This window comes from Melitaea cinxia, chromosome 15 (assembly GCF_905220565.1).
Source record: "Melitaea cinxia chromosome 15, ilMelCinx1.1, whole genome shotgun sequence".
Lineage (NCBI taxonomy): Eukaryota > Metazoa > Arthropoda > Insecta > Lepidoptera > Nymphalidae > Melitaea > Melitaea cinxia.
In genome coordinates, this window is record NC_059408.1 from 15,268,658 (window position 1) to 15,289,538 (window position 20,881).

Here is a 20,881-nt window from a genome sequence, read left to right on the forward strand (position 1 = left end):
AATCAAAAATCTAACAGAAAGTTTGGTGATATTTTAGAATATGCCAAAAATATATCATAATAATTAATTAATATTAATAATTTTCCAAATGGTTGTATAATATTTAGATTTAGATTCGATATTATTCTTTACAGAAACCCGTAACTCACAAAAGAAGTCACACTCACAAAGAACTCACTATAGACGGCGCCACGGTTCGCTTAAACCGAAAATAAAATCATCATATCAAAAATTTCGATCTAACGGGTACATCGTTCCATAGCTTAATTGGCTAGAGCGCTGACACGGTCAGTCGGAGACGCAGGTTCGATCCCCGCTGGAACGGTCAATTTTTGATAATTATGATATTCAAAAATGTTTGGAATTCCTAATGTGTGGGTAACACAAAAATAAAATCGTACATATTAGGTATCAAAGATGTTACAGATATTTGTATTATGGATAAACCATTTTAAGAATAACTGGTAGAAGCTTAAACTCTAAAACCATGAAGCTAGGCATTATCTAGACATAAGAGTCTGAATGCATATTGAATAGACCGTTCAATGACTATGTAACGAGGAAGGTAATAAGATGTATATGCATCTCGCTCTAACATGATGCTATACATCATCTCTCTCTTTCACTCTTTGAATGCAGCGTCGTACGCCTGAATGAACCTTGTTGATCGGTTATCATACCACTTCTCTATAATGGAATTAAGTGTATCGAGCGTGTAATATGATTTAGGGGTATGATATAGGATGTTTGTTTTAAATTAAAAATCATGTAATTGTAAACTTATATTCAAGACGTATAATCTATTCCTGTTGAGAAAGGTATCTCATAGCTAACCAATTAGATCAAACTAAATTGGAATAAATATAGACCAGTTATTTTATTTACAAATTAGAATAAACAGTAACGCCGCGTTGACGCAACGGTCACAGCTATGGATAGTGCCTGTTGCGCTGGCGGTTGCGGGTTTGATCTCCGCACATGATAAACATGTGCATTAGCCATACAGGTATTTGCCTTGGTCTGGGTGTTTGTGCAGTCCTTAAGGGTCTCCCCACCGTGCCTCGAAGAGCACGTAAAGCCGTCGGTCCTGGTTGTTATCATGTACACCTGATAGCGATCGTTACCCATAGTAGGGAATATATCCGCCAATCCGCATTGGAGCAGCGTGATGGATTAAGCTCTGATCCTTCTACTACATGGGGAAAGAGGCCTATGCCCAGTAGTGATATCCCAGTGGGATATTACAGGCTGAAGCGTATAGACAGATTGTCTAATTTGTTAGGCTATAACTGATCAAGAGATTGCTGACCTGAAAGTCACTATTTTCTTAACGCGAATACACTACAATGATAATTATGTCAAAGGCGTCTGTAACAGAATAGTAAGTTTTTATTTTACGGTTTTATTCGAAATCAGATCGTAAAATTATACTCAAACAGTCATTGACATACTTGAATAAATTGGATCAAATATCACAAAAGACGAGATTATTATCATACAAATGTTCTCGAAATGACGTATGCTAGAATGGCAAAATGAAAATGAGAAACGTTGAATAAATCGTGTAACAAAGAAAATTACTTTGGCATTAAAGCATAACTGTAAATGTTTTTTTTTTTCTAACTGTGACAACGCCAGGTCAGCTATAGAGTGTTAACGAAAGGCTTTTACGCACACCACTGTCTATCAACCCGTCAATTAGAGGGATTTATCTTTGGAAAGTTCGACTAAAGTTAACTGGTCCAGTGCCGCTGGGAGTGAATGTGCTTTTCTAGGTTTGATTTGGCTCGATGCTATGTATATTTTTAAACTTATTCATCATCAGCCTTTCACAATCCACTGCCGGACGTAGGGTCTTCTAGGGTATGCCAAAGGACCCGATAGCTTTAGCCATCCAGTGACTACAAGCTACCCTCCACAAGTCATTGGTCTGGCTGGAGGCCATCCACCACTCTTTTTCCATTTAGAACAATGATTGGAGCTTAATCTTCCACGCTGCTCCACGGAGGCGGATATATACCCTACTATGAATAACGATCGCTATCAGGTGTACATTATAACAACCGGGACCGACGGCTTAACGTGCTCTCCGAGGCACGGTGAGGAGAGCCACAAGAACAGACACCCAAACCGATAAGAAATATTTGTGCAAATATAAATATCTATCCCGAACGGGAATCGAACCCACAAACTGCAGAGCAGTTGTTACTAATATACATAAAAATTTATATTTATATTACAAAAATTTCGATCTAGCGGGTACATCGTTCCATATCTTAATTGGCTAGAGCACCGACACGGTCAGTCGGAGATGCAAGTTCGATCCCCGCTGGAATGGTCGATTTTTTATATGATATTAAAAAATGTTTAGAATTTCCTATGTGTGGGTAACACAAAAAAAAAAATCGTACAAATATAATAAATATTTTTATCAGTCAGCTGTCAGTCACAGAAACATACAAATAAATAAAAACGCGTACAGACTTAAGACTGTAATGGCTTTGTGTCAATGCAAAATAGATTTCAAGTCCGAATTTTTGATTTTGACAATTGATTTTCACAATTTGTTCGTAAGTTTTTATGTAGATGATATTATTTAAAAGTTTGTCTGTTAATTTTTACTAAAAAAAATACGCTCATTAAAATTATTTCATTAATTTTTTGTCAAAAAATATTTTCTTTTATGAGTTACATTCTTTTATTATACATATCTCTTTTATTCCGTTTAATGTTTATACTAGTAACGTAGGTCTCATTCTTGTCATGGCAAACGTTGAACTATTTCAATGTAGGTCACAATCCGATATTCAGCAGACCTTCAGACTTATCGATTGACGTATGAATTGTAAAAATAATAAACGATATTATACATTCAGAACGAATACAAAGACAACATTTTATTTAAATGTCGTTAATATTACTTGAAAGCAATCTAATTGATGCCAGACTTTATTGAGATTTATTTTCTTTAGTATATTTCTATATTTCAACTTCGACAAAAGAATGAGGTTGTCAAATCGACACTTTTTTATAGCTTTATGTACCAATTTCGATGATTCCTTTTTTTTATCGAAAGGTGGTGCTTGTCATGTGATCACATTGAAATAGGATCGAGGTCTAAATAAGTACATTTTGAGCTATCTCTGATAAGGGTTGCGGAAGAGATCGCTCATTAGCGATAAGGCCGCCTTTTATACTTATTTCCTGTTTTTATTTTTGTAATTTGCTCATTCTTGGTGTACAATAAAGAGTTTTTATTATTTTTATTATTATTATAATGCGTATTTAATCAATAAATATTAAAATAATTTTAAATTGTTGACGCATTGATGAAACGGTCACAACACTGGCTGATTGCGTTTGTGGGTTCGATCTTTGTTCATGGCTAACATTTATATGTCATTAGTGTTCCGGGGTGAGCTGCGTTGAGTGACTCCCGAGTGTTGCCGCTTATGCATTGTGTGTGTTTTCGAGCCGTCGACACAGAAGTAAATGCTAGTGCCGGCCGTTAAATTTGAGGCCTTTATTTATTTATTTCTTTTTTTTTTCTTTAGTACGATTTTTTTTTAGCCAACTTCAAAAATGTAGGTTCTCAATTCAACTGTTTTTTTTTATATCGAAAGGTGGTGTAAGTATGATAAGAATATCATGTGGCCCTATTTAAATTCAATTGAGATCCGACAAGTACATTTTGAATTATATCTAATAATACGTATTAACTTGACTATTTTTTCGCTGACCGTTGTATTACTGGTAGATGTAATTGAAGTCGGTTTTTTTTTTCATTTTTAAGCAAACACAATTATTAACAGATCTAACAATCACAAGCCAGTTACAAAAATGACGAAATGCAAACAAATTTGAAAATAATTACCGTTTGCTTGAGGCTTTTATCGCTTTGAAACGATCGTTCAGATAACCTTGGGGCTAAGGAAACGATAACAACGTCCATAGTGGCGTACATCCTACACCACCAATACTTCCCTGAGACATGTTACACATGCATATTTATTTAAATAATAGTTATTGTTCAGTTCGTAGTTATATAATATACTAGCTGACTCGGCAAACGTTGTGTTGCCACTAAACGCTATTGAAAAATAGGGGTTTGTGGGAAGGGTGAAAATTTAGGGTTGTATGTATTTTTCGATGCCAAAAAAATAGGTGTGGACTATCCTTAACATTTAGGGGGATGTAAAATAGATGTTGTTCGATTCTCAGACCTATCAAATGTGCACGCAAAATTTCATGAGAATCGGTCAAACCGTTTCGGAGGAGTTTAACTACAAACACCACGAGCATTTTACATATTAGATTAATAAATAAATTTCTAAAATAAGAATAGCCTAATTACTCCTTATTACATCAGCTATCTACCAGTGAAAGTACCGTTAAAATTGGTCCAGCCGTTTTAGAGATTAGCCGGAACAAACAGGCAGAAAGACAAAAAATGTAAAAAATGTTATTTTGGTATATGGACCGTATATCCATATGCATTTAGTAAAAAGCGGTTATTTTAATATTACAAACAGACACTCCAATTTTATTTATTGGTATAGATATTGGTAAGATATGTTAAACATTCCGAAATCTCGAGGACACCATTAAGTATGTGAAGTATTCGCTAGATATCACTTTGAAACGATTCCGTTTAGGTAGGCTTGGTTTAAAATGATACAGAAAGTGTAAGCTATGTAAATATATTGATTGTGTAGTAAATATAAATTAACTAGTTGTGCCCCGCGATTTCACTCGCGTGAATTTGAGAGAAAATAATCATGTTAATGTTGTGATGGGAAATGGACTATGAAACAAAACAAGTATTTTGTAATTCGTACCTGTAGTTAATGAGATCAGCGTGTTTAAACAAACGAACTTTTCAGCTTTATAATATTAGTATAGATATATAATAAAGATCTAGTTAGCAAATACGAATTAAAAAAAAATATCTACCTCACTATCGCTTCACATCACTGGCTTATTACTCTTCCGTCATGACAAAAATTTGTGTTGGCCACATAGTTATTTGTCGTATTCTGGCCGCCTCGCCTGTAATAGTGTATTTTGCGTGTGTCCGGACACAGAAAACAATACTACTTAAGGCCGTTGAATTTCGAAGTTGTTTGAGACTTATAATAAAAGTTACATAAATTTACCACTAGTAGGTATAGTGACGTTACAAGGATTTAAATTTTTGACAAAAATCTCCTTTAAGTAAAGAAAATCATCGTCACCTAGAAATCCGATACTCGACTACATCTTGTGTGACACGCACGTTAGTGTCAGGCGGTTTGTGTTACGGTTGCCATGGCAACCGGGTAAAAACAATAGTTCCGTTCAAGGTAAAGCGTATAATACGTTCAATACTATGAAATCATAGCCAGGTAGGTACCCACTCGTGTTTCATTCTAGTTAAGAAGGATCTATAGATTGTCACAACATTAAAATGAAAAAATATCGATATGACAATAAAGATGATAAAGATGTCAAAAATCTATCTGTAGCAACAAGAATTTGTTTGTTTGTTCGTTCGAACGCGTTAATCTCAGGAACCGCTGGTTCGAATTGAATTTTTTTATTTGTGTTGGAAAGTCCATTTATCGAGACAGACTTTAGGCATATAATATTTTAGTTTTCTTAAATTAACGCAGCTGAAACAATTTCTGACACTAAAAAAATTTAGAGTCGCAGAAGATTCTAGTTGGTTGTGGGTAAAAACTGTGTTAAAAATAGTCAGCTCATCAAACATAAGAACTAATTATTTATCGTTGTGTCCATTTATTATAAATATTCTTTGACGATTAGCAGGAAAGTGGACATAGGGTGCCAATCAAACCACCAATTGCAAATTCATGCGACGTTTCGATCCTTTATTGGACCATCATCAGGCATCTACAAAATAAACATTGAAGAAAGTTGTATACCTAAATTAATCCACAACAACAACCAAACAAAAAGAACCAAATCATCAGTACCTTTACTTACGGTAGTCAAAAGACATCTCCCAGTCAAATTTCTTTCATTATGTAAGATTCTAAATCCAAATACATTATATATTATTTTTAAGTTATATTCTAAACTGTAATCTCTAAATTTTGAAAATTTAAACTAAAAACATTTGAAATTAATAGGTAACAATATGCACAAATTTAAGTTATTAAGTTTTTGATTTTTACAATTTGATGCCTTGAAATTGTAAAAATCAAAAACTTAATAACTTAAATTTGTGCATATTGTTACCTATTAAATTCAAATGTTTTTAGTTTAAATTTTCAAAATTTAGAGATTACAGTTTAGAATATAACTTAAAAATAATATATAATGTATTTGGATTTAGAATCTTACATAATGAAAGAACTTTGACGGGGAGATGTCTTTTGACTACCGTAAGTAAAGGTACTGATGATTTGGTTCTTTTTGTTTGGTTGTTGTTGTGGATTAATTTAGGTATACAACTTTCTTCAATGTTTATTTTGTAGATGCCTGATGATGGTCCAATAAAGGATCGAAACGTCGCATGAATTTGCAATTGGTGGTTTGATTGGCACCCTATGTCCACTTTCCTGCTAATCGTCAAAGAATAAGAACTAATATCTATTTGACATTCATAATCATTAACATAAATAAAGATTACAATGTCCTAATATTTCCCTACTATCGTGTAAATGTGACCAATCTTCCCTACTATTATATACGGTATATATTCGTATATTGGTTGTCGCGTGCGATTAGGGTTCTTTTATCTAATCGTACATAAAATGGCAGGGTAAATAATAAGATTATTCTATTTCATATCGTTGCGGTTTCGTCACTATTAATCCTGACATAAAAGGCTTTTATTTTGAGAGGATTTAGATAAAATCCACGAAATATAATGTGGTAATATTAGATTGTGACGTAACAAATAAATACATCCACTCCACTGCTGGGTTTTTGCCTCTTTCTCCATGTAGGAGAAGGATTCAAGCTTAATCAAAATCGCTGCTCCACTGCGGCGGATATATACCCTACTATGAGTAACGCTCGCTATCAGATATTTATGATGATAGCCGGGACCGACAGCATAACGTGCAAAATCAAATATGTTTCTTGTATTAAAATATCAATATATATATATTTGTTACTTACGATGTAAATTTTATATTTTTTCCCTGTGTAATAAAATCTACTTCACAGAACCAAAAACTGGCGAAAAAAATGGGGGAAAGATCAGGAGCATACATAATTATGTGACGAAAAAGGCATGTCTTTGAAACGTAGTCTACGTTGGATCGCGTTCTTTTTTTGAAAATTTCAAATGTCTATTAGTGTTTCCTATATGGCTTCGTACGCGTGGACTGTACGATTTTGGTTTTTCCGTTTTCTCCTGTAAAATACAGCATATGTAAATATAAAACAAAAACAATAAAACCAATAACTCAATCGTTAATATTGTAAATTATTTTCTCTTCTAACAACCTGGGAGTCTATTGTAATCCCTTGCTAATTGTCAGTACGATTTGCATTGAAACACGCAACAAAAGGGACGTACAGCATTATTGCCAACTTTCCCATAATAATTTTTCAGTTGGAATTTCAAAGCAATAATTGCACAATTATCCTTTGGCCGTCTCAAATCATTGCTAAGATTGTTAAGATTATATCATTGTTTGATCATAGAACCAAAATATTAATCAGTCGTTTTACACCCTACTGGTTTTCCAATTTTTCTATCATCAAGAAGTTTTAACATGGTTAAGATTTAATTTTACTGGTGGTCGCCCGGTGGTCGAAATTCGAACATAATTAATTTAAATTATAAGTTTGAACATTATTAAGTTTTAATGAATTTATTATTGTTGTTTGACATTCAGTACAGACAAACAATATTAATCTTTAATCTATTCCAATTTGACATCAGACTTTAACAATAAACAAAAGATTTTAAATGCGTGTGTGTGTCAAATACATGTGTGTGTAATTTTTTTTTTTTTTAATTTAATGTGTATTTTATGTATAATTAAAAAAAATATTACCATTCCGTTCTTCGTCATTATATAAACTATAAGTGTGCGAAATTTCACACCCTTCCGTCCGCGCAATTTTCGTAAAAAGGGTACAAAGTTTGTGCTTAACGTATTAATATATAGATTACAGAAGAAACTTGTATGAAAATTAACTGCTGTGGGCTAAAATTATTGTTATTTATAAATTTATACTGCCATTTTCACTTTTTTTTTACTTAAAGGTCAATAATCAATAACAGTCGTGTAAGATTTCACCCACACTCCAAACTTTATCAAAATGTATTTTACAGTACCCTTGTTAGTGAGTGTCTCTTGTGAGTAGTTTCCTCATGATAATAGAATAAATTTTACTGTTTTGTTACAAAGAATAATTTAGCACGTCTCCAAATTACTTCCTTCTCGCTTCATAAAAACAAATAGACAATCGCGTAACGAAATTACGAATTAAGCTACTTGAAGCGCTTTAGCCGTAAAAAAGCGATCGTTAGCCTTCTTTGGCCTATCTGAAATTTTCACTGTTTCCCTTACATAGTAATTTACGTGTGTCGTTAAGGTAAATACTTATTTAAATTGCGTAAGAAATGGCTCGTAACGACGCATTACCGAGGTAAGGGTCCCATGAAATACTGATTTAAACAGAATCGGGTCATAACGTTATCGTATTCTTGAATTGCTTTGTGTATGGTGGAAATTTCCAGACGTTGTGAAGTTAAGGTGACGATAAGACGATTTGCGTGTACTTTTATATACTTCAAAATACATTTTTATTGCGATAACTTTGTCAGATTTTTCATGATTGGCGTTGGTAGTACTTTATAAACGTTTTGGTTATAAAGATTGTGTATTTTTGAGAGTGAGAAAATTCAGAATTTTCTGAATATTTTTTGAATGTATTGTTAAGGAACTGTTCCCAAAGATATCCAATAGAATTGTATCAATAGCTTAATCAATCCAGCTTGTTAGAAGGCAAAATAGTGCAACAAGCAGCAATACAAGAACAATGATTAGGGTTGCGGCCGATTTTCTTTTAAATTTATTAAATAACAAATTGATAAATACATTACCATGAACTTTTTATGTATTCTATATTGGTTTCCAAATTTGAAAAAAGCCAATTTAATTTATTTCAAGATATTATTTTTAATCCACTCGTATAACGTAGCTATAGATCGAACACGTTATACTTATAAATGTCAGTATCAGTATAAAGGGACAAAATAATATTTAATAAGATAAGAAACGTTTTGAATATTTCTGAAACTTATTAAAAAACACACAATATCAACCATTTACTCGTAATAATTTCTTTGATGTACCGTGTTGAGACTGTCTTTGAAATTTTCATTCGTATTCTTGGATCTCTCATTATCTTTGATCGCTCATCCTTGTTTATTTAATTTCAAATATATTAAAGTACTATTTTATTTCTGAAGAAAGTTTTCGATCGGAATAATAAAAATAAATTAAAAATTATGATTATATATTATTGTTTTTTTATAGTTCTCTTTAATCTTCGTTTCATTTATTTTTTTTAACTCGTATTTCCTCTCGCTTTTACTCGCTGTCCGGATTAAACATACACACTAATAAACATTTGTAAATATAACTTTCTTCATTTCTAAATGTGTCTGGATCAGTTTATTATTTTTAGTTCCTCGATAACGCCTAGATGTCGTTGTTAGATTTATGTGAATTTCTGAATCGCGCGTTGGTTTGGTTATGTCGGAAAGTATAAGGCATTTAAGAATTATTATTTTGTAAATCGCTTTCAAGGACAATCTTAAATTGTATAAAATATTTTATTTTATCTTAAACAACCTGCTGGAGGGTTATTCACTCTCCTTTAATTTCCTTTTTTGATTAACTCCTAAGTCATAACGTGGTATGTACAAATGTAATATTTGAAAATATAATCAGTGCCCCACTATAATGACTATAATTTTGTCACTAATCCAACTTTGACGTCAGTAGATATCGATTGCAATGAAACGTTATTTAGTTTTAAGTCCAACTATCAGCATAATTATTGTTAAGTAATTTTATATCTCTATCGTTAAATAATGCTTAGCCCAAAACTTGCGAACGGCTGGACTGGAACGGAACTAGCTGGAATTCTAGCCCTAAGCTTAGTCGTCTACTAAGTTTTATAAGACCTAACAAGTAATACAACGTAGGCAGACGAAAAAATAGTCAAGTAAATACGCATTATCAAAGATTATTCCAAAAGTTGCAATCAGATCTCGATGAAGTTTTAATGTGGCCACATGATAAACATCGGCTTTCGATTAAATTAACAATCTTATTTATTTATTTATTTTTTTATTTATTAATAAATAAATCATCAAAATTGATACACCCAGTAAAAAGTTATGCGAATTTGCGAGAGTTACCCTCGCTTTTTCTGGATTTTTTCCTTATCATGGTACCACACTTAGTATATCTCCTTTCCAATAAAAAAACACTTATCAAAATCGGTTCATAAACGACGAAGTTATCCCCGAACATACATAAAAAATATATATATACAGTCGAAATGAGTAATCTCCTCATTTTTTGAAGTCGGTTAAAAATAGCACTATCGACGATTTATCAACAACATATTTATTTTTATTTATAGAGATTAAATATTTGTTCCAAGAATTTAACACTTTTAAAAATTAATGCAATGATCTGATATCAAAATACTCCTAGCGATAAAAGTACAAGGTTAACAAGTAACGTACCTGGTTTATCGTCACACACTTTCATTACAACACGATTTTATTGCGTGGAAGAGTCAATGAGGCGTTATTTTTTATTTTTTATTTTTTTCACTACAAGTAATTTTAATCCAATAAAGAATTAAAAGCATTGATAAAATCTCTCTCGATTTTTCTAATTGATAGATATTTTTGCTGCCTTAACTTTTTTGATTTTTGTTGAGTTTTTTTGTGAATATAACTTTTTATGACGTTCGTTAAGTGTGTGTAATCCACATAATGGCGAAATAAATATTTTCATTTCATTTTATTTTGAAAAAATTCCATCATTTGACATTATTTATTACTCTGAAAAACAAATCTATTAATTTATGTTATAAATCAAACATCACTAAAATGTGTTCATTAAGTTGTAGTTGATGTAAATAATTTAAGACTTTAATATTAATATCGAAATATTATAATTTTTAATATAACAATATTTTGCAAAAATAAACGTCAAATTTAAAAAGAGTTTTGTTACATATTTTGAAGAGCTTAAAAATACCGAATAATGACTCACTCGTATTTGACATACCATTATCTAACTGCAAAGATCACAGCCAAAATAAGTAGTCATCAGTCTTTCAAAGACATCGCGTATAAAAACGTTGATACGCCTGGTCAAAATATACGCCAACCAGCATTATTTCGGTCCTACATCCTCCAGTCCTCAACGAAAGTTCTTCAATAGACTAATTCGATATCAAAATTTGTCAGTTACGTCTCCACGTTAAGCCTTTAGTCATGCAACGGTTTCGTGTTATTGATTCCAGTCAAGTATTTGTTCGGCAGTTCAATGATTGATGTTCTAAAGTAACGAGTATCGTTTATTGAAAGCCGGTTTAAGGAGCAAATTAATGTGGATTAAGTGACCTAATGACATAAATCATTAATAAGCTCAGTTAAATTACTAATTGACTAATTACACCATTTCAAACAAATATATTTATAGTTTTTTCATAACTAGGTCTGCAAAGAAGCGTACTGTTCGCCTGATGGTCAACGATTACCGTAGCCTCTTTTTTTTAATCTTTATTATTTATGGAGAGTATCATCAGTCTAACAATGTCACCCCTCATAGGTTTTACAAAAATATTCAATGCTATCTACGCTTAACAGCTACTTTCACAATTTTATACAGCATTCTGGCTTCCTCAGATAGCGGGTAAGCCAGAATACATTTACACTCGCCAACCTCATACAAATCCACTTGCAAAACTGATCTTTCGACTTCGTTCCGAACACATTCTACCATAACGTGATATACGTCTTCTATTAAATTACATTCGGTGCAATTTGGCGAATTTGTTTTACCAATTAGATACAAAAAACCATTTAAAGGGATGTGTCCGGATCCAAGACGTAGGGCGGTTACAATGTCTGATCTGGACAATGTGGATTTTTTCTCGATGGGATAGTTTACAGTGACTCTGCTCTCTGCTCCGGAGGTTGTGTATTCGATTTCCGCCTCGAATCTGGGTGTAATATAAATGTTTATCAATATATGTATTATTTATATGAATATTTATTAAAAAAAATCTATATCAATCATTTGTTATCTCATACACAAGCATTAATTTGCTTATCTTAAGAATATATTAAACATTTATATTTAGTTGTGTAAAGGATCTAACTTTTTTTATAGGACATCGAAAACATTTAAAACTAGATAGAGAAATATATTGAGCTTTAGACCAACTTTACCTACAAAGTATCGAAGAAATTACGCACTTGGGAAAACGCTACTTTTTTGTAAAATTCATACAACTCAAAATATCTTGTATTAAACTAGCAAAAGTTTAACTCCTAATTCACGAATCTTATCTATAAACTTTATGCGAACTTTTGTAATAAAATTATCATATACTTATACGCGCGGCTTTGCTTGAATTGGTGTTTTTTTTGAATAAAAAATATCCTATGTTACTTCTAACACCTCTAAGAATACGTGTACAAAGTTCCATGATGGTCGGTTAAGTAGTTTTTGCGTGAATGCGTAACAAAGATACTTACATCCACATTTATAATTGTTAGGGATATGAACAAAACCAATTTTAAAAACTTCTTTATTGGATAATTCATATTAATTGTTTATTAAAAATAAAATATAACAGCTTCCTCTTTTTTATTATCTTCTTCTTCTTCTTCAGAATTAATGGCTTTCAATAGTGCCAATGAGCATAGATGATTTTGCCAATATCACGTAGAACTTTTTATTATTAAATTATATTAGGTTTCTGGCATCCACAGTACGTCTCCATCCTGAGCGGTCCTGAGCGTATCGCTTGATCTCACTACAGGTTCTTTCGATTAGCCTTGGCATGGATGGTTTTAAAATTATCCATTGTTAAATGTTATCTTAATTTTTCCTAAATCAAGTTACACCATTCACCAACGTAACAATAAAATAATTTATATAAAAAAATATATAAAACTAATTTTTGTACGGAATAAAAATGGCTAGTTTTTCATTATCGATCAATGCTTATATTATTTTATTTTATTTTTATTTTTATTTTACTTTATTTTGGAAACAAACGGTATTACATAAATATACAGGAAAACACAACACAATAGTATCACTTAACCAAAAATAGTTTCCGATATTAAAAAAGAACATATGACAAAGTTCAGAAGAGATGCTTCACAACAATAGTTCAATATCAAAAAACTTAATAATAATACTAAAAACATTACTATAAATTGATTAACAATCATTGAGAGAAAAAAGTAATCAATAAAGAAATTCAAAAATCATTACGGGCATTATGAAACAAATAAATTAAAAAAAAAAAACAGTTTAAAAAATCACAAATCTAATAATTAAGGATCAAGCTACAATTAAAATCATAATTAAATTAAAATCAAAAAATAAAATCAAATTAAGAAGAACATCACGAATATCATAACATCCGTCAAAGATACATTAAATCAAAGCATTCATCACATGCAATTTAAATTGATTGAGAGAGAGATGAAAAATGTCAATATTTATAAAAAAATTATTGTACTGGGCACAACTTCTTTTAATAAACGCGTTTTTATAAAATTTTGTTCTTGTAGCTGGGATGTCAAATGTAATTTTATGTCTAGAATTTAAACGTGGACACTTAAAATTTAATTTTGAAACCAAATATGACGAGTCAATTACTTGGTTCACAATATTATACAACAGAACTTGATCCCGCTGAACACGCCGGTCAACGGCCGACATAGGTTTTATCATAACATTCAAATTTTCCGAAGAGATTGCTGTTATAGTCTTTAGGTACCTGTCGTGTATACGGTCGATTTTATAAATATGACACCCGTACTGAGGACTCCAAACAGTAGAAGCATACTCTAGAATAGGTCTAACAAATGCATTATACAAAAGTGTGTGGGTGGAAGCATGCTTGAACTCCTTGGATATCCTGAGCACAAATCCCAACATACGATAGGCTTTGCTAGCTACATAATCGACGTGCTCATCAAAGAGTAATTTGGAGTCAATAATAACTCCAAGATCTCTTACCACATCAACCCTCGATATCACTTCGCCATTCAGTTTATAGCAATAATTTATACAAAAACGCTTCCTACTAAAAGTTATTACATTGCATTTTTTCAAATTTATAAACAAAGAGTTCACTGAACAATAATTACTAAACCGAACTAGGTCATTCTGAAGGTCTATACAGTCATTGTTGTCTTTAATAATTTTGAAAATTTTATTGTCATCCGCGTATAATAAGAAATTGGAGCACTTAAAAGCTGAAGTAATGTCATTTATATATATGTTGAATAATAAAGGCCCAAGATGGGATCCTTGAGGTACCCCGGATGGCACTGGAATAAAAGATGAAGTAAATCCTTTTATAGTAACTGCTTGACTACGGTTAGCAAGGTACGACTCAATCCAACGCAGAAGGTCACCGTGCACACCGATGTATTTCAATTTATCAAGAAGAATCGAATGAGATATTTTATCGAAAGCCTTAGAAAAATCTGTGTACACGGCGTCAACCTGAAAACCTTTGTCCATTGCACATGAAATAAAATCAACGTATTCCAAAAGATTTGTCTCCGTTGATTTTCTATTAATAAATCCATGCTGCTGGGTAATGATCATAGGTCTTATTATAGGTAGTATAATGTCGTATATAATATTTTCAAACATCTTCAGAATGCAGCTTAACTTTGAAATAGGGCGGTAATTTTTTATGTTATGTTTATCACCACTTTTAAGGATTGGTATGACATAAGATCTTTTCCATTGAGAAGGCATTACAGATGCTCGCAAAGATTTAGAAAAAAGACAATATATGGGAAACCTTAAGCTGTCAGAACAGCTCTTCAAAAATATAGCAGGTATCCCATCAGGGCCACTGCCCTTATTTAGACTTAAAGATTTTAAATATTTGTCCACCATCGACAAAGAAATATCAACAGAAAACAGGTTTAAACTGTTGTTGCAAGTATGAATATCGTAGTCGTTACTATTAAACGAAGAAATACCGGAATTTGACTCAAAGGATGAATAAAAATAGCTGTTAAAGAGATTAGTAATCTCTTGTCCATCACTTGTAAAAAAATTATCCAGATAAAACATATCAGGCAATTCAGTATTTTGGCGTTTAGATTTTACAAATGTCCAAAAATATTTAGAATTTTTAGCAATGGTATTCTCAGCATGATCTATGTATTTCTTATAGCAATCGTTTTCAACCGTTTTTTGTCTCTTACGCAGCATCCTAAACGTACAATAGTCCCTATAGTTACCGTAAATTTTCCATTTTTTATGAAACTTTAACTTTTCCTTTATAACCTTGACGAGAGAAGAAGAATACCAGATAGGATATTTTCTATGCTCAAGTACAACCTTAGTAGGAACAAACGTATCAATAACTTTATTGATAATATTATAAAAAACTTCAACAGCACTTTCCATATCCAAGCAATTCAAACATTCCAGCCAATTAACCTCAGACAACTCTTTATTAATAATACTGTAGTCAGCTTTGTTAAAAAGCTTAACAACCCTCGGAACACCCGTAAAATAGTTAGACCTTAAATAAGTAAAATCAATATCCAGAGCCGGGTGATGTGAATCTTCTTTAACTAGTGGAAACTCACACTGTTTCACTAAAACACTGTTAGCATTACTTATTACCAAATCCAGATATCGATTATTAGAATTAGGAACTATGTTAAATTGGTTAAGATTATTTATGTGCAAAAAAGTCGATAGCGAGTTTACCTGAACATGTGAACCTTGTTGCAAATGAGATAGTTTAGTAGCGCCTGTATCATCAACAGACCAATTAGCGGTTGAAATATTAAAATCACCGACCAAAAGATAAAGATCTTTAGGGTGCAAAATGATTGATTCAGACACCTGTTCGTAAAACTTAAATTGGTCATCGCGTTGTAACAAGCACTGGGGGAAGTAGCAGCAATATACTCGAAAGTCTGTAGGCTTATTATTAGATTTAACGCCAATACAAATGGAAATTACATCCGATGAACAAGTTTTAGTAGACGGTTGGACAACAACATCCTTAACAGTCAATCCCTTTCGCACAGCAATCAGTACACCACCTCCCAGTTTTTCATTTCGAGATTCATAATCGCGATCGCAACGGTACACTGAATATCTGGAGTCAAAGAGCTCGGAATCAAATACACTGGGCATCAACCATGTTTCAGTCAGGCAAATAACATCGTATTCGACATTAAGCACATGGGAAAAAAAGTAACTGGTTTTTGAACGAAGTCCACGAACATTTTGGTAATAAACAAAAAATTTGGAATCCATTAGAACAATTAATAACTATAAAGAAATAAAAAATAAAATGAAAAATAATGTATATGCATCAGAACTACAATTTTTCTTTATTAAAATATTGACCAGTAAATTATTCATTAAAAATAGTAATATATTACAAAATTTAGTAGTAAAATACATCCCATTGGTCCTAAAGTAAAATAGTACTTCCCAATTATTAAGTGAACAAATATGAAAATCGAGTAAAAAGACTAAAAAATATCTTTTATGCAAATCCAGCCCTGTGTAGGAACAATCAACAGACAAAGTCAAATAAATAATAAAATTAAATAAATTCTTCCTCTCTCTCTCAAAATAAATGAATAAAAAATTAAAATATATATCAATAATAGTTATCGAACAACAAAAAATAATTTTTAACAAAAAAAAAACCGACTTCAAAAAGGAAACTAAAAAGTGAAAAATAAATTTACTTAGTACAAAGTAATTCGTATTTTGATTTAGTTAATCAGAAATGATTAAATAAATATTTTATAATTTTGAAGTCGGTGCCAAGTAAAACAATAACTACTCTAGTATCTACTCGTAAGTTGTATTCAGTTTTCTTTCATAATTTGTTTCATTGACTATTAGGTTGAATACTGTTATTATTCTGTTATTGTTTTGACATATCTAATAATATTTTTTGTACTTGTTTGTTGTGTGTGTGTGTTGTTTGTATTTGTTATTGTAGCCAGGTTGTTGTAGTATTTACTTGGCACCAACTTCAAAATTATAAAATATTTATTTAATCATTTCTGATTAACTATATCAAAATACGAATTACTTTGTACTAAGTAAATTTATTTTTCACTTTTTAGTTTCCTTTTTGAAGTCGGTTTTTTTTTGTTAAAAATTATTTTATTTTACAATTTTTAGTGATGGGTAGACCTAACAAGGATGCTTTTTCTCTTATGTCGGGGGTTCGGAAACATACACAATACACAAGCACAAACACCCAGACAATGACAAACATCTATATGGCCAATACAAATGTCTGTCGTGCGCGGAGGTTGAACCCACTAACGCCAGCGCAACAGCCGGTGCTGTGACCGCCGCGCTAACGCGTCGACATACTATGAGTAAAGTTCGCTATCAGGTGTACGTAATAACAACTGGGACTGACAGCCTAGCGTGTTCTCCGAGGCTAGGTTGGGAGAACCACAAGGATTAACTACTAGACCGAAAATAAATATTTGTGTAAACATAAATATCCACTCCGAGCGGGAATAGAACGCGCGACCGTCGGTGTTTAGGCGCCGCCGACACGCCACTTGCACCATTATATCAAAGCGGTCGTCAAACAGCAAAAGGTAACTGCTGTACATTGTTGAGAAATTCCCTCGAGTGTTTATGGGCTCCATCATCAAACCTGGTCCTGCGACGCAGATGAGCACACAGCAGGTAATTGCTATAAATCGTTGAAAAGTTCCCTCGAGTATCTTTCGTCTCCATCATCAGACTTTAATGGCACTTGTAACTCATATAGGTGCAAAGTTCTCATCAATAGAAACGAATTAAGTTCAAACAGCAGGTAATTGCTATAAGTCGTTGAAGAGTACCCTCGACTATCTTTCGTCTCCATCATCAGACTGAAATGGTACTTATAACTCATATGTATGCAAAGTTCTCATCAATAGAAACGAATTAAGTTCAAACAGCAGGTAATTGCTATAAATCGTTAAAGAGTTCCCTCGACTAACTTTTGTCTCCATCATCAGACTGTAATGGCACTTATAACTCATACAGGTGCAAAGTTCTCATCAATAGAAATGAATTAAGTTCAAAAAGCAGGTAATTGCTATAAATTGTTGAAGAGTTCCCTCGACTAACTTTTGTCTCCATCATCAGACTGTAATGGCACTTATAACTCATACAGGTGCAAAGTTCTCATCAATAGAAATGAATTAAGTTCAAAAAGCAGGTAATTGCTATAAATTGTTGAAGAGTTCCCTCGACTATCTTTCTTCTCCATCATCAGATCGTCTCCAGACCTTTATTAAATAGTAGTGCTTTATAGTACTTAATGAAAACATGATTAAATTTACTAGTCACCCTTACGATTTTTGAAAGTTTTCCTCGATTCCTCTGGGATCCCATCATCAGATCCTGGTTTCCTTATCATGGTACCAAACTATGAATATCTCCTTTCCAACAAAAAAAGAATTATTAAAATCGGTTCATAAACGAAGAAGTTATCTCCGAACATACATAAAAAAAAAATATATATATATATACGGTAGAATTGAGTAACCTCCTCCTTTTTTTGAAGTCGGTTAAAAATACAGTAATATAAAATAACATAAATGTATACATTATCAATACCTATTACATCTTTTTTAAATCCTTTTCGGTTTGAATATGCAGTACAGAACTCGTGTCATTTTTACGTGCCATTATCGAACAGTTCTTAATCCATACATATCTATAGTTTTTATCTATTTTTATCTATTTTATTATAAAGCTGAAAAGTTAGTTTGTTTGAACGCGCTAATCTCAGGAACTAGAGCTACGAATTATAAGAATATTTTTGTGTTGGATAGCCTATTTCCCGAGGAAGACTATAGACTATAATATATATAATAACTATAACAGAAAATAAATATATTTCAAGTGAAAATCGTAAGGATAAATTATACCTGACAAGTTCTTTAATTAGAAGTTTGAGCTCTAATCCTTCTTCTATAAAAGGAAAGAGGCCTCTGCCCAGCAGTGGGATATTACAAGTCGAAGTAATACATTTAAATATCACAATAATCGTTTTTAACCGAATTCGATTTTTTTTTATGTACGTTACTTCAGAACTTTTGACTGGGTGGACTGATTTCGACAAAAAATAACAATCGAAAGGTGCTGCGTGTCATTTAGTTCCATGTAAATTTATTTGAGATCTAACAACTACTTTTTAACTTCTATCTAATAATGCGATTTACTTGACTACTTTTTCGTCGAAGAACGTTGTATTATACCGCATAACTTCTTACTAGGTATACTGATTTTCATGATTTTTAATTTAATCAAAAGTTGATGTTTATCATGTGCTCTCATTTAAATTTCGGCGAGGCGAACGGAGCAAGAGAGGGAGGTGCGAGCACACATTTCCTTTCTGTTTTTCTCTCATAGTTACGGTTCGTATATCTAAGACACAGTGCAGGCCTATTGTGCAGAAGTTTTACTTCAGTCAGTTTCACTAAAGTACAGAAGTTTTTTACATATAAAACATTTTATACGCTACGACTACGCCGCTCGTCGTAGCATATTGCTACGCCGTAGCCAGGTTTTAATGAATTCCTCTTGCAATTTTTCGTCGACATTATAATTTATAATGAGGCGAACGAAAAATTATTTTTATTTATCTAACATCCAAATTCTACATAATGATTATATATTAAATTATTAAAATAATATTGTAATACCCACGGTTATTCTTGGATAGAAAAATAACAGAAATCATCAGAATATGTAGAGTGACCTAAATTATTGCATAATTAAAATGTTTTGTTCTAACAACTAAAGGCCAAACTTTCCTGTTGTCATGCGTCTTAAGTTTAGGTAACATATTTAATGAATAGCAAAGATAATGTTCTGTTACCGAATAATTTTGTTGGTACTACTAATGTATTACAACTGGAGTAATTATCCTTAGGACCCTCCGACCTCAATAAGGTCGCAACTAGATCTAGAAATTATACATTAATTTTACAGATAAATGTATTAAATAACTTATATAATTACTAGCTGACTCTGCAAATGTTATTTTACCATATATGTTAATAACCCGCTTAATCCCCCCCTCTTATAACTTAGGGGTATGAAAAGTAGATGTTGGCCAAGTCTCAGACCTACCATCTGGTAGGTTAGCACGGTTACGCACACAAAATTTCATAAAAATCGGTCCAGCCGTTTCGGAGGAGTATTATAACCAACATTGTGAAACGAGAATTTTATATATACAACTAGCTGACCCCGCAAACGTTGTTTTGCCATAATTATATGCTATTAACCCCCCTTAACCCCCTCCCCCTTTATAGCTTAGGGGTATGAAAAATAGATGTTGTTCGATTCTCAGACCTACTTAATATGCACACAAAATTTCATGAGAATCGGTAAAGCCGTTTCGGAGGAGTTTAACTACAAACACCGCGACATAAGAATGGTATATATTAGATTATTTTAAGCCAAACTGTAATAATATGTAAACGTTTCATTACTGCGAGCGGGCGTTTGTAGGTAACATTTTGAGCGGTGAAGCATCATCAAAACCGATATTAAGACTGCTATCGCTTCAAATTGTTAGAGAAATCATATATTTCGAGATATTAGTAAAT